The following is a 13,456-nucleotide window of genomic DNA, read 5'->3' as shown; positions in this document are numbered from 1 at the left end:
GACTGTTTAAAAAAAAGCAATATTTTTTTGGATTTTGAAAAATGGTGGGGAATTGTGGGCCACCAAATCCAAATTGACCAAATAACATGCAAAGTTTATGAGTTGACCCTCAACTGTGATTTCCTAATTCATTTCTTTATTTAAAAGCAATTTCAGATGATGAAATAAAAAAAGTGAGCTGTTTATGATCGCATAGATTCCAAAACCTGGCTTGCGAACGTTTTGGCAAAATTTCTTATATAGGATGGACAAAATATTTTTCATAACTCTTCATGTGGCATAAGAAACCTTTACAGATAGGTAAAACGTATTTTAAGTTCTGAATGTGTACAAAGACATAAAAATATAGGTGATTCAAGATGTGTGGCTCACGATTCCCCACAAGCTATGATTTGCAAATTGGTTGCGTTTGTGTGACTTATTGATGTTTCATCAAAAATTCCTTGTCCACGTGAAAGGTCATGACAAAACTGAGAACATAAGCGTATGAGCATATTTTTGTTATGCACTTTAGGTTCCCCATCGATGAAATTAGCGTGTGTTTTTTTTTGTAGGGAAATGAATCCAACTTAGATGAAATTTCAGGGCCTCTCCGGGGCCCATCTATTAACATTCTACTACAGGAGACCAACCTGGCGTATGAATATTATACTGGTTGAGTGTCGATGTCTATCGGAATGAAGGGAATAGTTCTCCCACGTGATCATAATCATTTTTCTTGGTCTATTTCTATTCCCATCATTTCATCTTACGGTAGTTGGAATCAAGTTTGGACATTTTTAAGCACGGCAAGATTTGCATTGCCTTCTCATATCCTGCACGGGTTTTCAGTTATGATGAGAAATGATGCGTTTGCCGTATTTGGATATCCAGCCAATTTCGGCGTTTGGCACCGCCTTATTTCTATTTTTTTAAATTGCGACCCAGAGATGGGTTTTGACTCAAACATTCAGTCAGCGAAACTTTTTTGTTTGTAGAGAAATGAATCCAACTTAGATGAAATTTCAGGGACTAGATAAGAGAAAATCGATGCTGAAAAACATGCGAAAAAAATTCGCCTTGTCTCCCGGTAGGACTTGAACCCACATGCAGGATATGAGAAGGCAATGCAAATCTTGCCGTGCTTAAAAATGTCCAAACTTGATTCCAACTACCGTAAGATTAAATGATGGGAATAGAAATAGACCAAGAAAAATGATTATGATCATATGGGAGAACTATTCCCTTCATTCCGATAGACATCGACACTCAACCAGTATAATATTCATACGCCAGGTTGGTCTCCTGTAGTAGAATGTTAATACATGGGCCCCGGAGAGGCGCAAGATGTGGGTTCAAGTCCTACCGGGAGACAAGGCGAAAATTTTTTTCGCATGTTTTTCAACATCGATTTTCTCTTATCTAGTCCCTGAAATTTCATCTAAGTTGGATTCATTTCTCTACAAAAAAAAAGTTTCGCTGACTGAATGTTTGAGTCAAGACCCATCCCTGGGTCGCAGTGTAAAAAAAAAATTAGCGGGTGTTTTTTTTAATTATGTAAGTAAATTTTTCTAACTTTCTATAGCTTGATAAAGAAAAGAAGCATATGATGCGTTTTTCAGTCAACAACATATAGGATTGTTTGTTTGTTTTGTTTATTTTAATAGAGACTTTAAATTTAGAATTCATTCGCCTCTTGATAACAACATATAGGAATATATGCTCACGCAAAGCGACGACGATGACAGTTGGTTTGAGATTTTTATCTCAACACACGTCTGAGATATTAAAAGTGGCCCACGTTTCCCCATGGCCCACGATACCCCACTCTCCCCTCCATGAAAACAATCTAGCGAATATGATGGGCTTGACATGCTTTTCAATGCGGTTCGTTGTTTAGTTTTGCACGCGTTGAAGTCTTTTGTTTTAGGACGTTTTAGTAATCAAGCAGCTGTTTGAAGTATAGTGAAAGACTCGAAAAAAAAACAATTTCTGTAAAACTCAGCTCTTCCAACCCACGATTCACTTTAATGGTGTATTTTGTAAACCTAAACACAACTCAATCAAGGAAAAATAATAAATAAGAAAGTCTAGGAACACTGTCCTTGTTCCAATCAATCTTAGAACGTATTTCCAATATATTAGCCTTTTTTGTGATGGTCCCAGGAGGCCCATTAAGGTTCTCCTTCCACCCCATAGATACGCATATTTTGAAGTGGGAGGGACAATTTATCTTCGAATATTTGTTGGTACATTTCTTTGACATTTTCTGTACCGTAAAACGGGGTAACTTTGATCACCGGGGTAACCATGACCAACAATAAATTTTTGCTCATTATCATGAATAACTCAGTCTATAGTTTGAATTTTTTAAAACTGTTTCCTATATTTCAAATCCATTTTTTCGAGTATCAAATAAACAAAATTTTGTTTGTATTTGAATTTTTTTTCTGTTAGTAAAAATGTAATTTCAAAATCCTAAAATATCTAGTTTTTCAAAGGCTCGCAAACAAACAGCTCTCCTGATGATACCAAAAAGCATTAAGAAGCAAACGAGTTATTGAAAGTGAAAAAACTACTTTTTTTCTTTGTATGTGTATAGTTATAAAGCTGTTTTTATAGTCATTTAGCGTAAAATTTTATATATTAAAAAAATAAGTACATTTTCCAAGAGTAAGCCCGTATTGGACAAATGGATTGGAACCCTATCAAATGGTTACCTTTGAAGAAAAAATAAATTTGTATTTTGTAGCTCAAGCTATTTCGCAATTAATTTAATTTTTGCCCCTAAATGTATGCACCATAATAGATCTTTTTTCGATCATAAATGTTTTTTCTTTTCAAAGTTAAAAAGCAAGATAACATTTTTGAACTAGCATTTGTTAATAATATGAAGGTGTTTTGAATCCTTTGTGATCAAGAAAATTCATAAAAAGCATCGAAAATAGAGACTGGTTAATGTTATCCCAAAGCATCAGATTCAAAACAGAGACGAAATAGATTTTTAAATCAAATTTAAATAAATTTCTGCAACCATGTTTTACGTTCATAGGAGTCCAGTACTGGTTTTAAAAATATGAAACATGCCACATTCCCCTTAACAGAAAAAATAATCGCAAAATATTGAAAAAAGTGATCAACATTACCCCTGATTACGGTACTAAATACTTGGTCGTCTTATCAACTCCAGCGTATGTCCATCACTCACTGTACAGATCATGTGTCTAATTTATTCATTTTATTTATTGTTCACGGTCTACGATAACTCAATATCACACAGACTGATTTTTTCTTGATCTACGCTTAAAACTATCCTTACTTATATTAAAGTCGAAACATGAATACACTTGGTTAAAAAGCTTACAAGAAATATCAAAGGGGTTATAAAATTCATTTTGTCCGTAATTCATCATCCTTAATGGTTCGTAATTGCGCAAAGCGCGGGAAGGGACATGGAATGGTATCATTTCGATCAGGTTGGTACTGTCGATGTTTCCAGATAAAATATCAAAAATGAATACATGCCGGAGGAGTAACACACGAGATCCGATTGGTTCGATTTTCAGGATTCCGCATCGATCGTCGTAAGGGGGAAACCGTTGTGGTTCGTTCCAGGGTAAGTTCGGCAGTGCATATCGCAGGAAACGTTTCTGGACAGATTCTAGCAGCTTCATACCGCCTTAGATGAAGGTGCCCAAATTTGGATATTATACTCCAAAACAGAACAAACCAGTGAACAGTAAAGTACTTTTAGAGTGGTGGTATAACTGAATCCTTTTGTGTGGCGTACGATGAATCCTAGCACTGTTTTAGCTTTAGCCACAGTCAAAGCTAGGTGATCCTTAAACGTGAGCGACTTTAAATCGTCGGCGTAGAATATTATTTCCAAATCGATCAGTACGCAAAGGTCGTTCATATAGAGATTAAATAGCAATGGGCCCAAGTTACTTCCTTGGGGAACTCCAGAAGGAACGGCGAAAGTTGTGGATTTGATGTGACCCTGTCTGACGAATGCGGTTCTGTCTTGAAGGTATGATTCTAGCCACATGATCAGCCATTTGGGGAATCCGATAGTGTCAAGCTTATCGATAAGTAGTTTGTGCGGGAGCCGATCGAACGCTTTGGCGAAATCCACATAAATTGCGTCGACTTGTTTCTTATCGGATAGAGATCTACTAATGAACGGAACATACACCATCAAGTTAGTTAGTCTTTTTACGGAAACCATGTTGGCATTCTGCGATGATATGGGATGAAACTAAACTCATTTTATTGAAGATTAACAATTCAAATACCTTTGCTAAGCAGTTCAGAATTGATATGCCTCGATAGTTTTCAACAAGATGAATATTACCAGATCTATGAAGAGGTGAGATAGCTGCTGTTTTCCAGAGTATGGATACGGTAGAAGTTTCCAATGACTTGTTAAACAGCATGCTCACTGGAAGTGCTAGGGATTCGCAGCATCTTTTGATTATTAAATAGTGGCGGTAAGCCGTCCGGACAGGCTCCTTTTTGCTCATTGATATCAAAGAGTGCTTTCTTAACTTCGTTTGGAAAAACCCTGAATTCAGGAATACTTATATCAAACGAGTCAACCGAATTCAAATACTGGTTGGAAATGTTTACTTCCTTGTGGCATACAAAAGTGGATTAAAAATAATCAGTACAAATTTGAACTGCTTCTTGAGCGTTATTGGGCGTGCGATTCTGATAAGTAAGATTCAACGGAAGCCCCAAATTACCTTTTTTCACTTTTCACGTAATTCCAAAATGCAGAAGGGTCGTCTTTAAATTTCCGTTGAAGATCAGATAAGTGCTGACGGTAGCTAGTATCTTTAAGTTTTAAATACTTTTACTCAATGGCTCTTAGATATAATATCTTATCAAATTTCCATCACATTATAAAGATCCCATTTGAGATTCTTGCATATATTAAAATGTTATCTTCACATAAGTACATATTGCAATTTGTTTAAGCTTTTTATATCAAGTTATCTTTGATGTCTTGTGACAGGCTGGTATACATCTTCAAACCGTTATAGAATATGGTTCTGTAGTTTCTTTCTTAGCTATTATAAATCTAAACTCACATGGCCTTATTGTGTGGTAACTGTGAATGTCGTTTCTAAACTGTAAATCTCGAGCCAATTATGAAGGTAACATTCTATTTTTCGTAAACGGACAAACATCAGGCTGTTATATGCATTGATTCTGGATTTTCTGCAATCGCTTTATTTGTGTGGCTGAAGCCTGAAGAAGAATTGTAGAACAGTAATTGTAACAATCGGCTAGTCAATTACCTATTTATCCGACAAAGTACGCCATATTTTTGCGATTTTTTTTGTATTATTCACATGCTCTATGAAGTTTAGCTTGTTATCGACTTGCAGTCTTAGATACTTTATTTGACATCTCGAAAAGGATTACACCGTGAAAAACCCATGAATTCCATATTCACAAATCATAAATTGTATGGTTCACACAATGATTATAGTCGCCCACGATACCGTGAATACACAATGAAATTCATAGTTTTCGACCATACATTTCATCGTTTTGGCGAAAATAACCATGAAAAAGGGGTATTGTTATGCAGCGTGACCATGAAAAAAATGACGATTTTTCATACATTCAGATGCCGGAAAATATAAAGTTTATGGTTATAACTAGAGTGCCTATAAGGAGAGTGACGACATTCTATCTATCCCAAACAAAATAAATGTCTTTGGAAACAATGAAATTTACAGCTGGTTTCACTGGTTCAGTTTAAGCCTTCAAGTGACTTTTGCGAAATGATGCTTTTGTTTACTTTTCGTTGTACTTTGATTGTCGGTTTAGTGGTTTATTGCGTTTAGTTTTAGAAAGAAAGCATAAGAATATGTTTGAAACAATGAAGTGTAAAACATTGTGATTCAAGAACATTTGAGTTCTTTCGATTTCCAGCTGATGAAGACCTGCAAGTTGCATGGAAAAAGTTCTGTTGATTCTCAGATCATTTCGAAATTACAGCTAGTTGTCGAGTGTGCAGCGTAAGTAAAAATCGTTGAAACATAAGGAGCTAACTAAATATTTGCGAAAAACAGTTTGACTTTCTGCAGGAGGATGTATATTTTGCTTCCGGCAAAGGAAAAATTATGCAGCGACGTACGGCAGTCTCAGTGTACGATTGCGTTCCACAGATTGCCGACTTTACTCTCGAAGAAGATGAGCAAAATAGACTAACAGCATCACAAACTCTTTCGGGCAGTAGTTTGCAAAACATCCTATCAATATCTTATTTTTTTTTTTAGGTTTTATTTTTGACACTTTACCAGCATTATGGCATTCGTGTCTAACACTATCAATATCAATTATCAATAAAATAATTGGCGATCATAAAAACATTGAAGTTATAATGAATTTACTTACTGTAATCGAGCAAAGGGATAAAAACATTTTGCTGTTTTGAAAACACAATGAGCACAATACTCGCAATTGAGTTTTCTTCTCAGGCTGAATTTGACAGGTCATTAGTTCGTTTGGAATGACACTGACAGCTCATCCGCTATTTCAATTTTGACATTGGCGTCACTCTTTTTATAGGCACTCTAGTTATAACAGCTTCCAGTTATGCATAGTAAAACCATGAAAATCCGCTTATTTTCATTGTTAACCCACTTAAATAAAAATCTTTGCTCATGGTGGAGTTTTTGCACCCGGTTTTGGTTTTGTCATCATTTTCTTAATTTGGTTTCATGAGTCTGCAACGAGCTTTCGTCGTGTACGGTTCGGTTTGGTGTTGCTTTGCGCTCTTGGGCGAGATTTTTGTTTGTTTGGCTCCGCAAGCCATTGTCAGTGATGGAATATTGAAAGGCTCGAAAACTGGAACCGGATTCTGGAGAAAAAAAATCGAATAAGATATGAATATGTCCGAAAAGAAACATCATAGGGTGTCGGTTTTGAATTGATAAAAATATGGCGTCGGGATGTGATCACTTTCCGGCAATGTTATACAAACCGTATGGAGCACATCTCTTAGATTTCCCCTCAGATTTCCCCTTTTTTGACAGATTTAAGCTTTTTTTGTCAGATTTGAGCTTTCATCTCCTATGCTCTCAAGGTTAAAAAAGCTTAAATCTGAGGAAAAAAAGCTTAAAAACGAGATTCACTAACACTTAGTTAAAAGATGTTGGTCACACGATACATAGACAAATCGTGTAACGTTGCAGGGATCTGGCTGTGATCAAGGTTTTTGGTTCTCACCATGTGTGTGCGTGTGTCGCAGTCGGATCGCATACATGACATTATGACATGAATACATTTGCATTCGCTGGATGGTGGCGAAGAAGGAAGAAAAGCATCACATGAAGGAGAGGCTAAAGCATGGGCGCACTAATTTGGTGAGATCATTCCTTTTTCTATATTGTTGTAAATATTATATCATAGAGGCGTGTCTATATTAGAAAATTCTCATTACTATGATTTTGATTTCTTTTATTTCTGTCATTATCGGTGAAAGTTTAATGACTCTATTAAATATTGTCCGATTGGATTATAATCTTGTTATAGAAGCCACAGAGTGTTTCATAGAGGGTAGAAAAATAAAAATTGAATGATAATGAGTGCGTTAATCTCAAATTGTAGTACTAGCATTCAAGCTGAATGTTAGCGTTCGTGAATAAATGGATAGAGACTGGCGAAGTTGCAATTTCACTCATGCCCTGTTCACATGACCAAAGCGTTGAATAAAAAGGATAAAAAAAAAAGCTTTGGGATGTTCAGAATGTATTACAGTAAAATGTTATTGAAAAAAATTATTCACTTTCAAACGATTAAAGAAATATTCAAGTCTACATTTAGCTGTTAGTTCAAAATCAACAATAATATTTGAAAACAAACTTTAATCGATTCATCGTTTTAAAGGTTGTATGTTCTTATTTTTAACTTATACTGTATTTGTTTTCTCCACTCGTGGAGTGTTCCACCGTACCCGATAAAAACAAACACAAATCCTCGCCAGTGTATTGCTACCTCGCTCACTCACACGCTCTCTCGCTCTCCGACAGGTCAAAACCAGTGCAACACCGTCCGAATAAACAAACAGTTTGACAGCACCTAGTGGTGCACCAGTGCAACACTAGTGCAACACTCGGCATAAACAAATACGGTATTACATATATGCTCTCATAATTTTTATATTTCAGATTCGTATCCTTTTTTCAATAATTATTTTTAATTTCATATAATTGTATTCACACCAAATATTTTGAGTGATTTTCCTTACCGCCCTGTATCATATATTTTTATTATCTGTATAACTATTTTAAGACGGAATGCATCTGGGAAAAACACAAAGAGATTATTGCAAGCGGCACGGGTAGCCGACCATTGTAGGTTTCTGAGGGTTGGATGCCTTCCTTCGACGAACCATCGGACCGTGGAAGCCCTAGAAGCAATTCGAAGGCCAAGCCACACAGACATAGGCAGGACCTTGCTACCGATGGGGGAACCATACATACATACATACATACATACATTTTCTTAATTTGGTTTCATAAAAAACCAATGAATTTCTTTAAATTTTGTCATTTATTCTAATAACCTAAACACTTTACTTACACACTTAATCACTGTTCATTATTCGCTGAGCTTGTCTGAGGTCGCATTCCAGCATTCCGTAGTCGCTCCCGGCATCCATTGGCTACAGCATTGTTGATATATTTTGCTAGAATCGGTAAAAAATATTATTAAGATTATTGTCTTTTGTTAACATTGATATGAATTAACTTACCGTTGCACCTTGAAGATGGGGCATTTCCAATAAACATACAATGTGAAACAAAAAAATTCTCCGAAAACTGTCTGCCGACTGCCTACCGAGAATGGATGCGGAGAAAAAAACCCGTACACGAAAACTTGGAATGTGTAAATTCCTGAAAAAGTTACGCTCGCTGGATGTTCTTTTTACCATGAAATTCATGGTCACTATAAAATTCAATGAAAAATTAATGTGAAACCATGGTTCTGTTCTATTCGGGGTACTCTCTCGATCACACATCCATCTTGGGCAATTCACAATTTTGCAGTTGCCTATTGATTTTTCAATGCAGCAGCAAAACGACCTTGACCTGGCTGACATATTTACCCTTATTCTCGTTTTCGATCGAATGACATTCATTTGAAAGTTTTGCTATTTCGTATTCTTGTTCAAACGAATGTGAACAGTTCGATCTTTCGAACATAATTCGTTCGAACGAAACATAGCATAACGGTTTTCGATCGAACGTATTTTTACTACCGCGTAACAAACGCAAATCTACTGCTGCGAACGGCAGGAGTTATTTGCAAAAATGGATCCTTTAACACAAAAAAAAATAAACGAAAAATAGAAAAGTACCATGGGGCAATGTTAAGGAATGAAAGTACCTAAACGATTTTAAAAACCAAATTTTCCAGATTTAAAATTATTTTTATTTCAAATGTTTCTTTTTACATTGGATTTTTTCCTTTATTTCTGATACTCATATCTCCATCTATGGGGCAGCTTTTTTCCTCAATGGAAATTAAGCATCAATGGCTTATACATCCCGATATGGAGCAGGTTTTCAGAAGAAGCAGCGACTGCACCGCTACCACCGACCAGGCGCGGTCCTATGGGGGGGAGGGGGGTGATCACCCCGGCAAAAAACCGTTACGAAATACACGCAAACGTTGGATTTTATATAAAAACTAAGAACTTTTCCTAGTAGGTGTACTTTCGAATTCTCAAATTTTTCCACTCCGTGGGGGTGTTTCTCCAAAAAAGATTTTATTAATCACTTAATAGCTTTAAATTGAAAAAAAGTCGGTCCACCCAACTAAAACAGCTGTAACTTGCAATTCCCTGGACCGGATTTCCCAAAAAAACTTTCGTTAAGGTACTCAGCGTTGAAAAAGAATTTGCTGACCATATACGCTACCGGCCATAAGTTTGGGATCACCCCCTCAAAAACAAGAAAATTTGTTTGGTCATATCTCAGACATATTGCATTTCTTTTGATCTTATTCTAAAGTCGATGATCAAAACCTTTTTTGTATATTTTTGGCAAAATGTATGTTTATTTAATATGACTTAAACTTAAGTTAAAGTTGGAAAATTTCCAAAATATCGCACTTTATATTTCAACCCGATCAGTTCAGGGTTGGGTGAACCCAATTTAAAAATTCGAGTTGCATTTGAATCTTTTTTATAACCGTCAAAACACATTGTTTTTCAATTTTGTGCTATAAATTTGCATAGTGTTTTAAACAGATAAAATACTACTCAAGTTATCGATCAAAGTTTGGACTCACCCCTCAGTATGGTGTATCGGCAAAAAGTTTGAGATCATGCAAAACATGCAATTTAATTTCGTGCGTATCTCTGTCATCAAACAACGTATAGCTTATCTGAAAAGTTAAATTTAATGCTCATGAGTTGTTTTCGCTTTTTGGATATTTAGTGAATTTTTTTTAAGACTAACTTCGTTGAAACTTTAGCTATAGTTTGATCATTTTTTAATAATGTTCACCAAATAAATGGTATGTTCAATAAATACCTGCAATCTTGTTTGGACCATAACTTTATTATTATTTGGCTCCATGTTTGATGATCAACATATCTCGATCCTTGACTTGAGCATTTAAGTGTTAAATTGCCTTTGGGGCCGTTCAGATACCACTTGGACAGAAAAAAAATGAGATTTTTTTTTTTTTTTTAGTTTCTCATTTTGGAACTTTTTTGAAAAAAATTGATATAAAACGATTCTTCTTAATTCAAACTATATTTGATATTTTTGCAGATATTTAGAATTTCAATTTACATATATTCACGTTTGAAAAAGAAATTAAAATTTTAGATAAATATATAGAAAATGGCCAAACACGTCATATTAAAAATGTGTTTTCTCGAAATAAGTTTCTTTTTTTTTAAATTAATTATTTATTCTTCTTTCCAAGGCTTATTAACTGTGATATTTTACGTTTTTCATGAGCTTTTATGCACTTATACCCCTTTGGCTCGAAGAGCCTTATACATTTTCAGCCGTTATCACAATTAAACAATTTTAATAATGATCAATAGTTTTTATAAAATTTAATTGAAAACTTTCAAAGTTAAGTTATTTAAATAAGAAATGGTCACGATTAAATGTTCTGAGACCAAATTATAATTAACATCATAAAAATAAATTTCAATTAAGGGGATTTTATGGTAATAAAAAGTACATTAACAATGTGAAATTAAGATTATTGGTTGAAACTTGATATCAGTTAAACTTCAAATTCTATACAAAGCTCGAAAAAAAATTTGTGTTTTCCACTAACTTTGATTAGTACTTTGGCTTTAAAGCTGTAAGAGGCTCGCGTTACCTGCGGATGTACATATGTGACTGCAGTTTTTCACGTATTGTTTGTTTTTTATGCAAAAAGTGATAAAATATTTTTATCAATTCTATCATCACTTTAAAAATATTACTCACAGTGGTATTTTCGGCAGATATTCGGTGATGCAAACAATACTTTTGAACACATTTTAAGCTAATTTACGATTTTTCATGTTCAGAATATTCGTTTCACTGAATACTTGAAAAGGGCCAATAGTCGGTATTCGGCTGTTCGCACTATTCGGTAAATCTCTAATGATATCTATTCAATTTCCGAAAAAATACTAAAAATACTACTTCTGAAACTAGAGGTGATGGATAAAATCTAAAATCGAGGTCAGAAATTTATTTCCAAAATCAGTTTTAAAAGCATAGGCTCCAAAAACTAGCCTTTGGTTTAATTTTTCCTAGGGGAGATAAAACTATTCCGTCATTCCCGACTATTTTCTCGGAAACAAGGCCATCGCTCAAGTTTAACATTCGAAAGATACATATTTTTCTAATTTGTGACCAACAAGGCTGGATTTCAGGATTTACACCAACTATATCGCCGATGCTGTTTTTAGCTTATGTGCACAATAATATTTAAAATGGATACATGGAAAATGGGTGGATATGAGTAGTCAACCAAGCTAAGCTAAGCTAAGCTATGTGCACAATAATATTTAAAATGTTGAGTAGAAATTCAGCATGATAATTTAGGTTAAAAAATCCACTCTGCATCTGAAAGTTCGGTTATTTTAATTGCAAATGATTATGTTTCAGAAATTAACTCTTTATTCAATATGTTTTTATTAAATTCAAACATTATAAAAAAAAGATTGAAAATATTGGCAGCATGAAGAAAACATACGACTTTCCACTTTTTTCATAAGTAATTCGTTGCAATTTAGTTACTTTTTTCTTTGGAATTAGTTTCAACTAAATTAAAAATCTAGTATGAGAGATTGAAATTCAAGAAAAAAAAAACAAATAAAAATGGAGTTCCAAAAGCTGCATACCTAACAATATGATTTTTATGATCTTATTTAAGAATTAAATTTAAATTTAAAAATTAAGGAATTTGAACAAAAATTAATAATAATTCGATACTTCAGAAAAATAATAAAATATTCAGTCTTAAATTTATATCAATTATTAACAAACTTATCTCAAATAATCGTTTTTGAGTCGTTGCAAAATGAGAATTATTAAAATTTTAGTGAAGGTTATACCCTGATATGAAAATTCCCAGTAAAAATATTGTGGATAACTTGGAGATTTTTTTTTACATTTTCTTCTACGAAAATGTGTGTTCAATTTTCATTTGTGAAATGACATTGATATCGGAAAATTCTTTAAAAAATTCTTAAGGTTATGAGATTCCAAACTGCCAAATGGAAAAATTACCAAAACTATCTTTTTATCAAAACTTTTTCGCAGTGAACATCTAAGATTCGCAGTTTGATTAATAAAAGGATATCAAAATAAGAAATTTGTAAAAAAAAAAATTCACTATTTTTCATTAATTTCATTAATTTTGTCGAAAAACAAACACCCCCCCCCCCCCCCCTCTTCCATCTTCTACTCTGTTTCTCAAAATACACGTTTTTTCGCCAGATATTTACGATCCTTTTTATTGCCTGATTTTTGAAAATTTGGAAAATCAACCCCCCCCCCCTCCCCCCCCAAGAGCAAACTCTAGGACCGCCCCTGCCACCGACTGGAATCGGTTTCGGTTCGTTAAACAATCAAAGCTCAAAATCGACCGGTACGAAAAACTTTTCCGGGCCAGAACCGCTTTCTGTAAAATGTCTTTGTATCTCCGATCTGTTGTTCAACTCCACATCATTCTGAAGGGCCAACTTCAAATGACGAGGAATGGTTCAGATTTTTTTTTGGTCCGCCCGTTTCCTATGAACTGTAGCACTTTAGCAACCAGACACTTCAAGACAGCGGGAAAATACTGGGGCACCTGTTCCGAATCGTTCGCCATAGTTGCCTTTTCTAAGGAGCCGATCAATTCGACTGATCGGGATTTGGAGACCAGCCCGACTGGATCGGTATTGAGACTTGACCACCCGAAATTTCACTAAACTACACAGCAAAAAAAG

Source organism: Uranotaenia lowii, chromosome 3 (genome assembly GCF_029784155.1).
Source record: "Uranotaenia lowii strain MFRU-FL chromosome 3, ASM2978415v1, whole genome shotgun sequence".
In the NCBI taxonomy this organism is placed as follows: domain Eukaryota; kingdom Metazoa; phylum Arthropoda; class Insecta; order Diptera; family Culicidae; genus Uranotaenia; species Uranotaenia lowii.
The sequence above is the reverse complement of the archived record's forward strand: the minus strand, read 5'-3'. Positions refer to the sequence as shown.